This window comes from Lissotriton helveticus, chromosome 5_1 (assembly GCF_964261635.1).
Source record: "Lissotriton helveticus chromosome 5_1, aLisHel1.1, whole genome shotgun sequence".
Lineage (NCBI taxonomy): Eukaryota > Metazoa > Chordata > Amphibia > Caudata > Salamandridae > Lissotriton > Lissotriton helveticus.
In genome coordinates, this window is record NC_136065.1 from 2,125,144,448 (window position 1) to 2,125,163,969 (window position 19,522).

The window sequence follows — 19,522 nt, forward strand, 5'->3', positions numbered from 1 at the left end:
TACGGTCCGCAAAGCAGCCGAATAGACTCTGGAGCATTCTGTTGTTGTTTTGTTCTCTCCCACAGGTTCCATTTTTAATAAAGTTTGGGAGGGATGTGGTGACTGGCTGGTCACTGTTCTAGTGTTTCTTGTGCCAGCCACTCCCCGGCTTACATTTATCACCCCACACCCATCCATCACAGGCGTCACAGGACATGTGACGCTGTCAATAAAAGGGACCGGGTGCACGTGCCCTGAGCCAATCCCAGATACCATGATAAGTCTGTGTCAATGTTACTAGTAGGGTATGGTGTAGCTGTCACCCCTCGCAATAAGACTACTGACGTGCCTGCAGGCACCAGTGCACACAAGACTGACACCACCTGTGCTCTGCGTCAAAGGACAAGGGACCCTTCCCAGGTAAACACACACCAGAACAAATAAAATAAAGAGAGCTCCTGAAAACCTTAAAGAGAAAAAAGAAACCAACTAGGACAAAGCAGATGTCAGTCAGCAGAGAGCGCGCGCGTGGTACTCTCAGAGAGACTGCCCTCGTGACAGCCAGAGGCTCAGCAGGACATGACAGACCCCTCTGGTGAAGGACAGTCTCACAAGGACAGACAATAATCACCTGCCCGACAAAACAGAATTATAGAAACCCCGACTGCAGGTAATGACAGGAACACAAGGGCCCTCGGGGGCCCCCGGGAGTGCAGCGTCTGACAGCCTCCCTGGGCCAGTGTGTGACCGCCGTCGAAGGTCGTGCAAAACCTGGCATTTAATTTAAATTCGAGTTTATTAAAACTACAGAAAAGGCACTGGAGCACGAGCCGTCTGGGCCGAGGCTGCAGGAAGGAGAGACAGGGGAGGGGGGGAGGGGTGATACCCCTTCCTGTCAGCTGCAAAGAGACATCTCTCCCATACTGAGCCATTTCACACTCACGTACCCCCGGGGCCCAGGTGAGATGTCACGCCCGCACAGCCTCCCCCGCCCGTGCCCCATGCTTTAGCACATAAAGCGCCGCATACTGTGGTTCTGAAATTCTGGACCCTACTGTTGTCCCGGTATCGAGGTCCGATACCCGTATCCCGAAACATCAACGTACAATGACGAATTTGGTATCGACGAACCGATAATGATTAGGACATCATTCCTATGCATTTGCATCATGATAGTTTCCGTCCCGACCCCTCAGACTCCATTTTGTAAACGGTATCCATCTTGTGTCTTGCCCTCATGATAAGTCAATTAAAGGTCGAGCTTGATCTAAAAGGACACGTCCACCTTCCCTGACTTCCCCCTGACCTGTCCCAACTGACTCCCTTGCCTCCAGCCAAACCTGTTTGGGCAGCTCCTCGCCCAGTGGCCAAACACGATAGCATCAATGCACAACATACCACAAACCATTCACCCCTTACAGATCATGTTTTCTACACACATACACACCTGTCCATGCTCCCTGTTTATGGCCAGTTTTATGACTAGGAGGTGCCTTCTTTTATTGGGGTTTCACCGATATCTGATGGGCGTTCCGGGCCTGGCTAGGTAATCTATCACGAATTGGACATCTAAAATACGGGCTTGCCTACATGACTTCGCTCTTTTGTATTATTGTAGAAATATGTGTATAGCCATATCATAAACTCAAGAATTCTTGCTTGCAGCTATTATTTTTTGTATATAAGGAGAAGGCTGGTTCTGTAAAAACTAACAGTCTCCTGAGAACACATGACCCGTGCTTGTCGTGCTTCTAGGACACCTGTTACTTGGTAGCTACCAATAAAACTTGATCTCTGACTGCGACTAGAAGACTCCGTGTTTCTGTGGTCCGGAACAAGGGAGAACTCAGAGGTCTTCGGGTGTTATCCCCTGGCACCACCGGGTTCCTAAAAACCCGGAACCTCAGTTGGCGCCCAACTCGGGGCGGTACCAAGCGGCGACGGTCCAAGCCAGATGTTCGTGAGGAGCTTCGTGTGAAAATTCCGGAGGACGGCCAGCCACTTCAGCGACCCCTGTATGTCGACGTGGTTCCGAAGGTCTTTGCTGCGAGGTTCCCCGCGTCCCGACGGCTACGAAGGACTGCTGCCCTGACTATCGCCTTGTTTTGGACCCAGTGATCCTTGGTAGAGCGAAACGATAGACGAGTCTTCTAGCGACGTCACCGATCTTCACATACTTCAGTTAAGTATAAGTGGAGCGTCTCCCAGTCCTTAGTTTGTCCTTAGTTTTTGGTATCCTTGAGATACGCTTTGATTTGGTACTTGCAAGCCCCAAAGCCGAAGGACTTGTGTATTCATGAGAAATATCGTAACAGATAATCCTTTGAAGTTTGAAGCTAGACTAGTGAGCAAAGATGCCTGGTTTTAGCAGACTTGGAAACTTGTTTTGTCTTGGTTGTAGTAAGGACTCCCGACTAGAGGATTCCTGTCCGGTTCCTCCGATTGGAACTCCAACATACGAGCTCTATGTAAAGCACGGCGTAGGTCCTATCACATATAATGAAGTGTGGATAAAATACACCCGCAAGGATGGTGTTTTAAAATGGCCCCAATATGGTAGTTTCGACTCAGAAATATTAGATAACTTAGAGGTCAAATTATTTAAGAGAAAAGCCCGGCCGGCGATGTTTGACTCTTTTCGCTTATGGCGCAAAGAAGCCAAACAGAAAGAAATAAAGTTAGCAAAAAGGAATAAAAGAGGTATGTCAATGGTGCAAGCTGCCGTTGCATACAGGGATAACGAGGAAGAGCAAGAAAGCGAACAAATACTTAGGAGCAAGAAACTAGCAGTAGATAAATGCTACCCGATGTTACCAAATAAGGGACAAGGTCAAGAGGAAAGATCCGAGAAAGATCCATTAATGTCCCACTTATTAAGCTCACCTCCACCGTATGTGTTAGACGCTACTACAACGCCAAAGCGTTTTTCTATACCACGCCCCGGCGCACGAAACACAGCTCTTGCACACACGCCAGCTACTCTTCAGCTGCTTCCTACTTCTCCGGCGCAGCCTTCTCAAGGGTCGCCATCTTTGCCACCTACTCCATCTACTTCTACGACTTTGCCCACAGCTCCAGCTATTGTCTATGATACTACGTCTGCTACTACTTCAACTTCCTCTACTATTACCTCTACTTCTTCTTTGCCTCAGCCTGTTTTTTCCGATGCACTTGCTCCTCCGCAAGCTTCTCCTTCTATTAGACAAAGAGTGACAGGTACCGTCACTGGTCTGCTTTCACCTTTCTTCGGGTCGCCTAGAACGACCACTAAAACAGAAGATAGACAGTTACGTATGTGTATATCTAGGCGAAGATGTAAAGACAAATGATCCCAAATACACAATGAACGAACTATGGCGTACACGCTTTAAGTTCTATGAAGGTATGATTATAGGTGCAGATGTTGAGAAAGCGATAGAATTATTGCTCTCTTATAGGAGTAAAGGAGTAAAGGAAACATCTCTAGATCATGTCATGAAGACGATGCACCAGACGGGAAAAGAGCGAGACAGTACCCCATGAGAGAGGTTCCTCCGGTTTGGAGGGAAGGTGATGCGAATGCGAATCCACCGATTCTGCCTCATTTCCAGCGTGTATGGGTACATGTCCCCTGGAAAAGATCCGATGTCTTAGCACTCAAGCAGACATTGCCTGATCCTCGTAAAAACCTGACTGGGTATTATAAGGAGTTATCGCAAACTGCAAGCTGATGTATAATGAATTTAGCGGACATAGACATGCTGTTTGGGAACGTTGTTCCACATCCTCTATGGAGCAAAATACGTCATACGAACCATGACCAAGAACTAGGTGACTCATGGGCGAACATTGCCGCCATAGATGCTAGACAAATTGGTGGTTCTAAACCTGAGCCGTTAATAGCTGAACTTCCCGGTAGAATTATCGCGTACATGAAAACAATAATGCCTGAAGTACGCGTAAACTGGGACAAGCTATCTGCGTGCAAGCAGAAGAAAGATGAGAATGTGTCTGACTTTTTCACAAGATTTGAGGAGACTTTCACCGATCATAGTGGTCAGGATATGGCTACCGAGGGTGGTCAAAGATTGTTTGTAGACAAATTCGTACATAATTTAATTCCTGAACTGTGTACAAAACTGAAAGATTCAGAGAGTACTTGGGCTGTCTCTACGTCAGCTCAAATTTTAGCTACAGCCCAGTACTATGAAAATAGGCGCAAAGACGAGCTAGACAAAGTCGACAAAAAGACAAAAGATTTAAAAACTAAAATTCTTCTCCAGCAAGCTTATCCGCCTCGTACGGCTAGTCAGCCCAATTATCAACAACAACAGCAGTATTCGAGAAACGCGCAAGGAAACGAGTTTTCCCATCAGCGTATTGCGTATGCCCCGAATCAATGTGCGTATTGCAAGGAAGAGGGTCACTTTAAAAGTAATTGTCCGGCTCTTGCGCGACGTCTGAGCGGTGCTTCAGGTGTAAGGGGAAGAGGTGTTCAACAGGCCCCTAGAGGTAGGGGCCGTGGAAATTTCACCCAGAATACCATTTCTTTTCCGCCTCAGAATTCGATGAACAGCTTTGACCAACAGAATAATGCATCATCTAGGTCAGCTCAGTACTATGCTGACGACTATTACACCGAACACGAAAATGAGGGTAATGATTGCTAGGACAGCCATGGACAAAGAGAGGGAGTTGTTTCAGTTCCAGTAAATCAGAATGGACCTTATGTCGAGGTGATTGCCTCAGGAGTGTCAGAGCCATTTCTGCTGGATACTGGTGCTACAAAAAGTTCTATCATGCACTCGAAACTTCCTGGGGCACCTTTGTCTGGCGAAATGAATGTTTCAGTAGGTTTCTCTGGCGCCCCTGTTAGAAACCCGATCTCCAGTCCTGTATCTCTTTCTATTGGCCCATGCGAATTAGAAGCACCCCTCATTCTTACAACAGGTTGCGGTGAAAATTTGTTAGGTTTGGATTTACTAAAGAGGTTGTATGCGACTTTGTACTGTTCTCCCTTGGGAGTACAGCTTACTTTAGGTAAGAAAGTCGTTTCTCCAATGTATGTGTCAAAAGAAAATATTGCGACTGAATTGTCGTGTCTTCCTGATGTACTCTGGGCAAACGGTTCTAATGATGTAGGTCGTTTGGAGATAGCACCGTATGTCATAACGTTGAAAGCCAACGTTAAGTTGCCACGTATTCCCCAATACTAAATATCTAGCGAATGTGAAAAGGCGTTATTGACGATTGTTTATGACCTGATTGATAAAGAGTCCACAAAGACCCCAAGAACCCGCCAGGACGCCCCATAATCTCGGGAGTGAATTCTATACTAGAACGCCCAGCCAAATATGTAGATACGTTCTTAAAGCCCCTGGTGTGCTCCACAGCAAGCTACATCAAAGACACAATGCAGGCGATTAACTTCCTGGATCAACAACCATTTGACGTGGAAAACTAGATACTGGTCACCATGGACATAGTAAGCCTGTACTCAAACATTCCCCAAGAAGACGGTCTGGAGGCCCTCGAGTTCTTTTTAGAAAAAAGAGAAAGACCCCACAATGTCCCTTCTGATTTTTTGCTCAAACTAGCAGAGATCTGCCTAAAATACAATTTTTTCACCTTCAACAATGTGCAGTACCTGCAAGTGATGGGAACCGCGATGGGTTGTCCATTTGCGCCGGAGATGGCCATTATGTATATGGCACTCTACGAAGAACAATGGATTTATAACAACAATCCCTACGATGGCCATATCAAAATATGGCGTCGCTACATCGACGATGTTTTCATGCTCTGGAGAGGAAGTGAGGAACAACTAGAAAGCTTCGCCGGATGGTTGAACAACAGGAACCCCAATATTAAATTTACATTGTCTTCAAACAAAAAAGAAATAAACTTCTTGGACCTGACGGTGAAACATGAAGATGGGCAGATCCACACATCTCTGTATACAAAGGAGACAGATAGGAACACGTTCCTACATTTTTCAAGTTTCCACCAACGCAATCTCAAAGAAAATCTACCTCTAAGTCAATTCTTCAGACTAAGGAGAAACTGCTCCAAAAAAGAAGATTATTTCTCCAATGCCAAAGAACTCATAAGAAAACTAATGGAGAGAAACTATTCGAAGAAGCTACTAAAAAGGGCTATGAAGAGAGCCTGGTTCACCCCCCGAGAGTCCCTCCTAACATCAAGGGAAAAGAAAGATGATATGCCCCTGGTGTGTGTCACCACCTTCTCAAGAGCTACAAGCGACATCCAGAAAATTGTCCGTAAGAACTGGGACACGGTAAAAGGTTTAAAACCCTTTGAGAGGATTCCCATTTTTGCCCTCAAGAAGAACGGAAACATACAGAACAAGCTGGTGAGAGCGGACACGTCTACACCAAGACAAGACGTGTCCCTTAGAGCAATGCTGAGTTTACCCCCTATTCAAGGACATCGAAAGTGTGGAAACTGCGTATCATGCTCCAGCACTGTAGAAGGCACCAAGTTCACATATGGAAACAAGTATATACAACACAAAGAATTTACGAACTGTAACACACACAATGTTATATACTGTGTCATATGTCCATGCACCAAGGCATATATCGGGAAAACAAGCCAACCAGTTAAATCACACATCTCCCAACACCGATCAAGAATCCGATGTAGAACACCCAATGCACCCATGGTGGCACACTGCATTGAGAAAGGTCACAAACCTGAAGATCTGAAATGGACTGTACTAAAACACGTCAAAGGAAGAAACACTGAGAATATCCTGTCAAAAAAAGAAGCAAGAACCATTCTGTATCTAGGCACAATGGAAAACGGACTTAATGAACTGTCTGAGCTAACCCACTTTTGAGTAAAATCCACTTTCACATGAATCAGAAAACACCCCAGTACCATGTCACCCCTAGTGCACACAGAACGACACCACAACAATTCATCCAACATGACGGCCGGCGTCCACCCAGAACATAGCGCATAAGGAAAAAAGCGAAGAAATCTACACCTACAAGAAAAGTAAAACGCCTCAAAGGTAAACAACCCCGATGCCTAGCAACCGAAAAGCGACCAGAGCCCTCAGTAAGGCGTGCGTCACTACGCGGCAAACCAATGGGAAGAAAACCAAAACCGTCCAATCAGAGAAGAGTTCCTTTCAGCAAATCGTAAAGCAGGTCCCAAAGAGTCAAAACGACAAACAACAGAGCACACAAGGAAGAAGGCCGTTTATCGAGCACCTATGCAGCGTAAGTGAACCGAATACAGAAACACCAGGTACGAAAATTCACCCGACGGAATAGCGCAGATAGTGGGGCGTATTCTGCAAACAATCGAGCAACCCGGCAGCGCCTATTCCCTAGTTAATAACTAGAAAGTTGAGGACTTAAGCTTCTGCGTCTCACACTGTTATAAAACCAATTCTGGAACATGCGTGATTAGCGTTAATCCGTACCTCATGCCGCCCACAAAGGAACCGACAAGTAAAGTCAGAGACAAGCGCGTAAAAGCAAAGACGCAATCAGCCCAACCGCAAGCAGTTCCCTTTCTAGAACTGACAAGTCACACGCACACTGGGGCCAAATGAACACTAATGCTTCCAAGCATTCGACCCACACACACCCTAGGGAACCAGGCCAATATAGGGGAGATACAGCATTGAACTAATGATACCCTCCCCCCCATTTTCAACACAGGACAGAACACGCCATCGAGTCCGAAAAATTCACAACTGGGAAAACTGATTCGTGCACCAACAATTGAAATTAACACGGGTACGTGATTAAACAAAGAAACTTGGTTAACTTAAATTTTGAAGTGATCAGATACACTAAAACACCCCATTACATCTTTCAGGTGTAATTTGATGTCCTACAGACAAAGCATACAGCCCTGAGGAAGACTGCCCATGAAAGACACCTCTGGTCCTAACACAAGGCAGTCGAAACGCCTTGGTAACAACATAGAGGCCTGGAGGACTTTTGTGCATTCTGGATTCCCATTTGGGAACAAAGAGCCATAGAGACTAAAATCCTCTAAGCATAATTTTGAGAAGTACAATCCCAGACCCTATATAGGACTATACAAATAGATGAGATTGAGGGGCAGAGAAGTGCAACCCCCGTCAGACATCTTCAAAAGTATCAGTAGGACAGGGTGGAGAAGATTATCACCCACTGATCTATCCAGCAACTAACCAAATGCAAATGAGTCTGTTTAATGTTTGATTCCAATATATATATGGTGTACAGTTATTGAAACACATAATCGTGAATGTTTTTTGTCTTATATGTCATGTATGATTTGTAACTAGGAGAGTTGAATTGATAAACATTCAGAAACGAAGGTGAATACCATTATGTACAAAAATTTGTAAAATAATTCTAAAATTAATTGTTTGATAGCCCAAAGTCAATAAAAGGGACTGTTGTGGCAAAAAGAAATGTTCATCCATGGTGTCAGAGGTAATATTGTTGTGAGAAAAAACTGATTGATAAAGACGTCATCGAAGAAACAACAGGAAATGTTTGTAACAGTCCAGTCTTACCGGTTTTAAAGCGTACCGATCCTTCACAGCCACCTGTGTACAGGTTCGTGATCGACCTCAGAGAAGTGAACAAGATAGTTATCCCACAGTTTCCAGTTGTCCCCGACATTACTGCTTTATTGACGATGGTTCCAGCTTCAGCAAATTGGTTTTCGGTGATCGACCTGAAGAACGCTTTCTTCAGCATCCTGATTGCTGAGGAGAGTAGAGATATTTTTGGATTTAATTTAGGAGGACGAAGTTTCCGCTTCAAGTGCGCTCCTCAAGGCTACTGCAAAAGCCCTTCAATATTCAGTCAGGCCCTGAAAACACAACTAGACACGATTGTTCTACCGAATGGTTCAACTCTGATTCAGTACGTAGACGATCTGCTGATCGCTGCAGACACTGAAGAGATTTGCAAGAAAGCTACGTTATCATTATTGCATCACTTATGTGATATGAAGCACAAAGTCTCTCTCTCCAAACTACAATTTTGCCGACAAGAAGTAACCTACCTAGGTCACATCTTGTCGAAGGAGGGAAGGAGACTGACACCAGAAAGAATACAGGCAATTGCAGAACTGAGTGCCCCAAGAACACAGAGAGATGTTCGAACTTTCTTGGGCATAACATCGTACTGTAGACAATGGATACCGAACTTCTCACTACTAGCTAAACCCTTGCTGGCACTACTCTGCAAAGACACGCCAAATCCTATGCCTTGGTCTGAAGATTGCCAGACGAGTTTCCACGAGTTGCGTGATGCATTGTGTTCGGCTCCTGTGTTGGGAAACCCCAACTACAGTAAGCCTTTTACATTATATGTCCATGAGAAGGAAGGTTGTGCATTATCAGTTTTAACACAACATTTTGGGGACAGACAGCGCCCATGCGCGTATTTTTCGGCAACTCTAGACCCTGTGGCTAAAGCCCTACCAAGTTGTCTGAGGGCTACCGCCGCAGCAGCTGTCTGCATCCGGCAATCCGCTGTATTAGTCATGAATAATACTCTGATCGTTATGGTTCCACATGCAGTAGACATTTTACTAAACAGGACGAAGACACAACACCTTACTAGCGCTCGACTATCCAGTTACGAACTTACACTGCTAGCAAGTCACATCCACATAAAGAGGTGTGATACACTGAACCCCGCAACGTTATTACCCATTCCGACAGAAACAGACAAGATTGATAACCATGACTGCTGTTTTAGGACAGAAGAGGAGACAAAAGGGAGAGTAGACTTACAGGACACTCCCCTTCCTGAATGCAACGATACTTTATGGGTTGATGGTTCATGTTTCAAGCTGCCGAATGGTGATACGACTGCCGCATATGCCGTAACGACATTACACACAATTATAGAGACCGCGCGCATTTCCCATAATTCTGCACAAGCTGCAGAGCTAATTGCGCTTACCAGAGCATGTGTGCTAGCGAAAGGAAAGCGAGTGAATGTGTACACTGACAGCCAATACGCCTTTGGTGTGGCTCACAGTTTTGGGAGATTGTGGCGTGAACGTGGATTTCTTACGTCACATGGTGCAAAGATACAACATGGTCAGCTAGTTAATGAGCTCCTCCAGTCACTGACCTTGCCACTACAAGTTGCCATTATAAAATGCAGTGCACACAAAAAGATTCAGGATGATGTTGGCCGCGGGAATGCATTTGCAGACGAGGTTGCGAAAGAGACTGCAAGGAACACAATGAGTCGGATGTATGTTGTAGGTCCCGCTAGATGGATTACTAATGTGGGAATGTGTGAGGACACCATTGAAAGCGTGAAATCTATACAAGCCGAGGCAACTGAGAAAGAGGTGAATGAATGGAGAGAACGTAAGGGTAGATTAGATACGAATGGTTGTTGGGTCGAATTGTCAGAACACCAGCGATGGTTATTGCCTAACGCATATGTACTTGCAGTAGTAACAATGGCTCATGGATTTGCGCACATCAGTTCGAAAGGAATCTGTAAAGTATTGGCCCCAGTATGGCAAAACAGCAATATCCCGAAATATGCAGAGAATGTGGTCAGAAACTGTATGGTATGTTTGAAGTACAATCCCGGTAGGGGAACCCCAACTCCAGCTGGTCGTTTTGCGCCTCCAACGTATCCGTTCAAGGTTTTGCAGCTCGATTTCATTCACATGGAGAGATGCAACAATCTGAAGTATGTGCTCGTTGTTGTTTGCGCTTTCTCCAGGTGGGTGGAAGCGTACCCCCTTAAGGACAATACTGCCTTATCAACTGCCAAAGCTCTTGTCAAAGAGTTCTTCCCGAGATTCGGCATGCCTAGAATCATCTGGAGTGATAATGGAAGTGAATTCGTAGGACGCGTGATGAAGAGAGTGTGTGAGTGTTTAGGCATCCAACAAAGATTCCACTCTGCGAATCACCCCCAATCAGCTGGATTGGTAGAGTGCTACAATGGCACTTTAAAGCTCAAATTAGCCAAGATCCAAGCCTGTACAGGTCTTAAATGGCCTGACGCCTTGCCCCTGGCACTCTTGTCAACCAGAATGACAGTCCATTCCAGATTAGGACTTAGCCCCCATGAGATAGTGTTTGGCCGCCCAGCCAACGTCTGGGGCGTACCATGGCCAAAGAAACTTAGTGAAATAGAGCACCCCGTACTGCTTGACTATTTGTGCGAATTGACAACTAAATTGCGTGTTTTACACCAACAGGTTCACAGTTCCTCTCCACCAGCCTCTGACGATCCAGGTCACTCCATCACACCCGGCACGTGGGGCTTGGTGCGGAATTTCCAGCACACAAACAACGGACAGCCGAGGTGGACCGGACCTTACCTGGTACTTCTTTCCACGAGATCAGCGGTTCGGGTGGAAGGCAAAAAGAACTGGGTGCACGGGACCCATTGTAAACGGGTCCCTCTGCCCCTTCCATACGACCGGTGGGTCAACGAAGGAATTGCCGACTCCGAGACAGAATCCATACCTCGCTTCATCCCTTTCAGTGATGCACGTTTAAAAGAAACTGGTACCGAAAAGGAGAGTGATCACATTTTACAAGGACTTGTGCCACCGTCTATGCAGTTGGACACTACCGAACCTGAGACATTGTTTGAAGACCACACCATACCTGGGAAACAACAATATAATCTAAGGTCAAGACAAAGAGACTAATAAAAAATAAAAAAATAAAACAAATGTGATTTTCCCTACCCCCAAGAACTATTTTTGATTTTTCAGCTCTCTCTCACTCTCAGGAAACTTGCTCATTTTTGATTTTCGAACCGCCATCCGGTTCTGCTGCTAGGGTCGCGGTTGAAGGCTGGGGAGTGCAACTGGGGACCTCTAGGTCAACGGTTCTGGTTGGTCCAAGGGAGTTACCCCGGACTGAACAGAGGGCACCCCCTGGCAGAACCAACCTACCACCGCGGGCAGCAACTAGAGAATGGAGTTTCCTAGGGTAAAGAGACCTGCAAAATTCCCAAACTTTGAAAGACAATTATGCACTGTACTGGCCAAAAGAAGGTTTTTGATAACATGTATTTTAATGTTGTGTAGCATAACGATGTTTTTAACTGTTTATACTCTATTCGTATTCCAAGTTACTTTTTCGAATAACACCCGGCCACAGCCTCCTCCTACTATCTCTCCACACTACTTTCACCCTCTACCTGAACACGAGTCTGCCAGAAGACTCGAATTTGTAAATAACTCATTCATTCAACTCCTACACCAACACCAGTCCATAATGAACACATCGAACTGTTGGATATGTGGACTCATGCCACACACGACTGATAAGGGTATCCCATACTTCATCCTGCCATTCAGCTATTATGGTTCTCTGTGGGCTTTTCAGACCATGTTCCTGTTCGCCCTAGAACCATACCCAACCCGTTCCGTTGAAAGCGATTCCAGTAACAAGGCACTAGTAGCAGGGATAAGAAATATGAGTAGAGTTCGACACCTATCTAACGATTCCCAAAGATGAACTCACTCCATACACTCATTGGAACGTAACTAAATATGGGGTTTACCTGAGTAAGAGCCAGACAGCAAAGAAATCCCGCCCAGTTTGGATAGTACCCAACCGAGGTCACTTATGTTTACAAGGTATCGGCAGGGATCCCAAAGCTCAATTAGGAAAGAGTATATGCGCGGAAACATATGTGTTCGCTTCCCGAACTTCCCCTATATTATTAGCAGCCAAAGGCACGTATTTCGTCTGCCATGACCAAGCCCACACCTGGTTGCCACCTGACTTCTCAGGTACATGCTTTATCGCATTTCTGCTGCCTCCCACCTACACGGCCAGAGAAGATTACCATCGGACAAGGACAGCTAGAGGTGTCGTGAGTAAAGACGACACCGCGGGTCAGGAATTCGCTGACTTCGCAAAGGGTTTTCTGCCATTTTGGGGGCCTATGGTGAACAGCAGGAATATTCGCCAGTTATCGAGGATAGTTGAATTCGCCGTGATTACAACGGCCGGAGCTCTTGGCAACTTGATGACCGAACTTCAGTCGGATCCACTTATGACACTTCAGAACCGAGTTGCCCTAGATATCATACTCGCCGATCGTGGTGGTGTGTGTAGAGTGATCCAATCCAGTTGTTGCATTTTCATCCCTGATAACGCACCAACAGTGTACCAGGCCATCTCCAAGCTACACGAGATATCTGGTTCCCTTCACGTAGAAAAAGGGGACTGGTCCTTACTAGGGTGGTTCTGGGGACTGATCGCCACCTGGGGATGGAAAACACTGATCTTCATTGGGATGATCTTAGCACTTCTGTTTATGTTCTGCCTGTGTGTACAGTGCGCTCCTGCACTATGTGGCCTCTGTGCTACCTCATGTGTACGGAAGCCTGTGTCAAGGGACGAACTGAGCAACAGAATGATGCTACAGCAGCATCTCCACGAATTCCTTCATACAGATTTAGACTCGGATTAACACGAATTATTGCCTTATATGAGGGCAAAAAGAGGGTCTGTGGTTCTCAAAACCTGGACCCTACTGTTGTCCCGGTATCGAGGTCCGATACCCGTATCCCGAAACATCAACGTACCATGACGAATTTGGTATCGACGAACCGATAATGATTAGGACATCATTCCTATGCATTTGCATCATGATCGAGACATTCTAACACCCCCGAATCGTAGTTTCCGTCCCGACCCCTCAGACTCCATTTTGTAAACGGTATCCATCTTGTGTCTTGCCCTCATGATAAGTCAATTAAAGGTCGAGCTTGATCTAAAAGGACACGTCCACCTTCCCTGACTTCCCCCTGACCTGTCCCAACTGACTCCCTTGCCTCCAGCCAAACCTGTTTGGGCAGCTCCTCGCCCAGTGGCCAAACACGATAGCATCAATGCACAACATACCACAAACCATTCACCCCTTACAGATCATGTTTTCTACACACATACACACCTGTCCATGCTCCCTGTTTATGGCCAGTTTTATGACTAGGAGGTGCCTTCTTTTATTGGGGTTTCACCGATATCTGATGGGCGTTCCGGGCCTGGCTAGGTAATCTATCACGAATTGGACATCTAAAATACGGGCTTGCCTACATGACTTCGCTCTTTTGTATTATTGTAGAAATATGTGTATAGCCATATCATAAACTCAAGAATTCTTGCTTGCAGCTATTATTTTTTGTATATAAGGAGAAGGCTGGTTCTGTAAAAACGAACAGTCTCCTGAGAACACATGACCCGTGCTTGTCGTGCTTCTAGGACACCTGTTACTTGGTAGCTACCAATAAAACTTGATCTCTGACTGCGACTAGAAGACTCCGTGTTTCTGTGGTCCGGAACAAGGGAGAACTCAGAGGTCTTCGGGTGTTATCCCCTGGCACCACCGGGTTCCTAAAAACCCAGAACCTCAATACAAAGGCCCCTCGTTCCCTGGGTGGTTCTGGAATATCGAGTGGGGAATAGACAGGGCTTTAAGTGGGCCGGGTCTCACCGGGTCTGAGCACAGGCAGTTTTTTAAAGGGGGCCTCAAGACAGGTCCCTATCGGGCTCTGTTTTATGCCCTGGCACAGGGGGTTCGCTTTTTTTCCGTACTGCAGAAACAGCAGGCACGTCGATGGGCGTGTGCTCGCACTGCTCACTTCTCATGTGGAGAAGTTACGGTATGAGGTCATGTCAGGTGAGCACATCCTGTGCGCATGCTCTCACTGCTCACTTCTCACTAGTGGATACGTTTCGGTATGACATCATGTCAGGTGAGCTTGTCAGGGATGGGAAATCCTTTAAAGAGTCATTTTCTGTCTGGATTTCTCTTCTCTTTTTGAAACTCAGGAGCAGCAACATTGTCGTGGTGTCAGCAGGGCTTTAAGTAGAAGCTTTTTCAATATTATATTTAACAAGCCAGTGTTGCTGCTTATTTATCTAATGCTACTAACAACCATTGACAAAGCCAATACTCCTGGCTTGTTGTAGGTATGATGTTACTTGTTGTATCATTTATCTGGGTGCAATGACAGCAACATACACGTCTGGCAGCACACTATGCTAAGCACAAGTTTTTTAGTTTAAGTGTTTTTAAGCCACACCCTTAATTACATTGGCCATGCCCCTTTGAGAGACCCCCCCCAGTGTTTTCATCCCACTTAAAGCCCTGGGAATAGAATGCCTTAATATCGAACCACAATATCAACAGCTAGCCATCTCTGTATCTTCTATACCTAACTCTGCATATATGAGCCTTTATGATATATATATCTTCAAGGTGTGTGTATGTGGGGTTAAGAGTAGTACATCTATGGGGGCGTGGTTCGCACCCAACAAGATAGCCGCCTAGGTTTGGGGTTCCAATGTCAGGATTTTTCCATGGGCACAATCAGCCATGATTACTGGGCTTTGCACCCCAGAAATCACAGAGGCATGGACCGGACCATGGGCGGAGGCAGTGAGAGGCCTTTGGCGCAGAACCGACACCTGTGACGCAGTATCTTTCCTGAAAGGTCCGCTCGCCACACAGATAAGAACTCTACATACACTCAGGACACGGCCGCCCCTGCCTGCTCAGATACGTTAAGTCCCAAGCAGAACAGGAGTGACTGAAAAGATATTCAACCTTCTACCTACTTCCACGTGGTGAGGTATGAAATATGTGCTCCAACAGTCAGTTTTTCAGCGATATCCCATGCATGCGGCTCCTTCTAATGAGTTCACTGGGTATACTATTGCGGCACGGTCTGAGGCCTATGGGCCCGATTCACAGAACTAACTTAAGACAAAATCCTAAACTTACTACCATTTTGGTATTCACAGAAGGGTCTTACTCATTTTGGTATTCACAGAAGGCACTTACTCATTTCGGTATTCACAGAAAGGATTTGTCTCCGTTAGGAGTAGTATAGTTAGGACTCCTAACTTTTGGACACCTAAATGCCTTCTGTGAATACCAAAAGTCTTAAAATTAGGATTTTCTAAGTTTAGGAGTAGCAAAGTTAGGACTCCTAACTTCTGTGAATACCAAATGAGTAAGTGCCTTCTGTGAATACCAAAATGGTAGTAAGTTTAGGATTTTGTCTTAAGTTAGGTCTGTTAATCGGGTCCTACCAGTCTAAACCAGTAGGTACATGTAAAGTGGCACACCTTTACCTGGATTTACCTGCACTGATGTTGTCCCTCTTCCATAAAGGCAGCAAGTATATGGCAGGCCCAAAGACTCATGGACATCTAATCACCTCCATATAATGATCTATAAGTGGTCAGCTTACATATGCAGACATTAGTCTCTGTAAGGCTCTAACCTCTAACCCCAAAGGTGGGCTATTATTGGTACAACCCCATTATCTGGTTAGAGCTACAATTATTGAATCTTCCGTGATATCTCAAAGATCCTTTAGTTTCTCTGCGATGGTCGTAACCAATCACTGACCCTCAATGAGAGTACATACTAGGTTCAAGTCGTGTGACTTGATTTTATTTTGCTAAATCTGCCTGCACAGAAATAAGTGGGCCTACTCATCTCCCTGGATCTCACCATTGGATCCTCTTATGGGGCGAGGCCCGTCCCCTGCTCCAGGATCTAACTTGTCAAGTTTTCTTTTCTTCGTACACATAAAAAATTACAAAAGCATCTAACCAGGACACCTTTACATCTGTGTAAACTGGAAGACGGCAAAGACAAAGAAATCAAAGACAATAAGGAGAAACAATCTGGTCTTAAAGAAGGAAACAAGAACTTCTGGGACCAGACTAACCAATCAAAAGAAAATCAGATAGCAATATGGAGTTGATCTTGCAAATAACTTATGTGTTACATGACTTGACCCAAAGCACTAAAAATCATACTGGATTAGTACAGACAAAATTATGAGTCTCAGAGATGATATTCAAATACTCACAAACAGGATGAAAGAAGCCTCATTCAGAATAAGTAAAACCGAACATCTAATAAGGCAATAAAAAATATAACAGATATCTTATTCAAGAAAATAGAATCCCTGGAAAGAGATATGATGGATTTTGAAGACAGAAATAGGAGGTGCAATTTGAGGATGTTTGGCCTGTTGGAGAACTGGAAAAACGATGCCACATAATGTAGATCTTTCTTGCAAACATGGGGGTCCATTAGGTTAGCGGGCGGATCGCCACCGCCCGTATGGCGGTGGCGATCCGCTCGCTAAAAACCACTGCCCGCTCTGCATTTTCCCCCGCCACATTACCATGTCAGGGGGGACCCCGGCAGACCGAAAGACCGTCCGCCAGTTTTCTGCCCGGTCGCTGAGTCGACCGGGTGGAAAAGCTGCTAACATGGTGGGGTTGCCTGGGATACACTGCCATCCATATTAGCATTAGTGCGGGGTTGTGCCTGCCGCCACGGAAATGCATGTGGTGTTGCCATTGGGGGCCCATAACGGGCCCCCAGGGATTCTGGGGGTGGAGGGTGCCCATGGGGGTACCTATAGTACCCCCCTGCAGTTCCATGCACAACATGGCAGGCACCGCGTGGTGCTTGCCATGTTGTGCATGGAACTGCACAATATGCCTTCCTGGCATTGCGGCGGGCGGTGCACAGACATAATATCGACTCCAAAATATCGTTTGGACAGAATATCGAGTTTGAAATATCGTTTGGACAAAATATCGACAGGACAGAATATAGACAGCCAAAATATCGTTTTTAAGGTAAGTGAAGTAATATCAACTGTAAATAATATAGAAAGTGAAAATATCCAAGTATATAATCTAGATAGTAAAAAATATCGTTTTTTAAATAATATTTAATTATTTATAGTGTTTTTTATGTTATAATATGTGTGAAAAGTGTCATTTTATGTTATAATTATTTTTTATTATTTTTTTTTAATTATTGTGTAATTTTATTCTGTAGCGGGTTGTGGGTTTATAGGGGAATAGGGTGGGAAGTAATTTAATTATAATTAATGAAATATGTAAATTTATTAATTGGTAGTAATATTTAATTAATTGGTAATTAAATAATATTTGTTAATTATTTAAAATTTATTTGGTAATTAATTTAATTTAATTGATTAATTGCTAATTATGTAAATTTAAATAATTTATTTCCTGTAGCGGGTTGTGGGTTTATAGGGAATAGGGTGGGAAGTAATTTAATTATAATTAATTAAATATGTAAATTTAATAATTGGTAGTAATATTTAATTAATTGTCAATTAAAAAATATTTGTTAATTTAATTGATTAATTGCTAATTATGTTAAATTAAATTATTTATTAAAGGGGTATTTTTAGGGTTCAGGGTCAGTTTTTAGTTTTTGGGTAAAGGGGTATTTTTAGGGTTCAGGGTCAGTTTTTGGTTTTTGGGTAAAGGGGTATTTTTAGGGTTCAGGGTCAGTTTTTAGTTTTTGGGTAAAGGGGTATTTTTAGTTTACAGGGTCAGTTATTAGTTTTTGGGTAAAGGGGTATTTTTAGGGTTCAGGGTCAGTTTTTAGTTTTTGGGTAAAGGGGTATTTTTAGGGTTCAGGATCAGTTTTTAGTTTTTGGGTAAAGGGGTATTTTTAGGGTTCAGGGTCAGTTTTTGTTTTTTGGGTAAAGGGGTATTTTTAGGGTTCAGGGTCAGTTTTTAGTTTTTGGGTAAAGGGGTATTTTTAGGGTTCAGGGTCAGTTTTGGGTTTTTGGGTAAAGGGTTGTTTTTAGGGTTCAGGGTCAGTTTTGGGTTTTTGGGGTACAGGGGTACAGTGTAAAAATAAAGTAAAATTAAATTTACATTAAATTAATTTAATGAAATGAAATGAAATTAAATTATATTAAATTAATTTTAAATAATTTAAATTAAAAAAATTATTATATACTTACCAATACTTACGTTGTAATGGTATGTGTTGTAAAGGTATCTGCGTTGTAAAAACATGCGTTGTAAAAACATGCGTTGTAATAGTTTTTGCGCTGTAAAAATTTCGTTGTAATGGTAGTGCGTTGTAAAAGTTGCGTTGTGACGTCATATATCCACTGTTGCACTCTTTGGAGTGGGAATAGTAATTTTAACCCCTACGCTATCCAACGCTTTCCCTACTGTTGCACCCACTGGAGTGGGAATAGTCATTTTTGATCTTTTTTATTTGTACGTTAATAATATTGGCTATTATTTAATTAAATTTTGTTACTATATATATGTTTTAAGAAATATGATTAAAAAAATATAATTTTTTTACTTTCATTAATTATTTAATTATTAAAAGTTATTTTAAGTATTGTTAAGTATATTTTAGTAATTAATTTTTTATATTAATGTAATTAAACATTGTTTTTATTAAAGTCGATATTTTTTACAACTATATTTTTGTAAACGATATTTAAAACTCGATATTTTTGTACTTACCTGTTTGTACATAGAAAGTCGATATTTTGACAGTCTATATTTTGTCAACGATATTCTTGAAGGTCGATATGTTGTCACTCGATATTATTTCAGTGATCCTCGGCGGGCAGTGCTGAGAGTACCGCCCACTGCAATGCCAGGAATACAGGATGCGCCCACCAGTGTGGTAGGCGCATCCTAATGTCTGCAACGGGACCCCCGCACCAATGGCGGGCGTTCCCAATC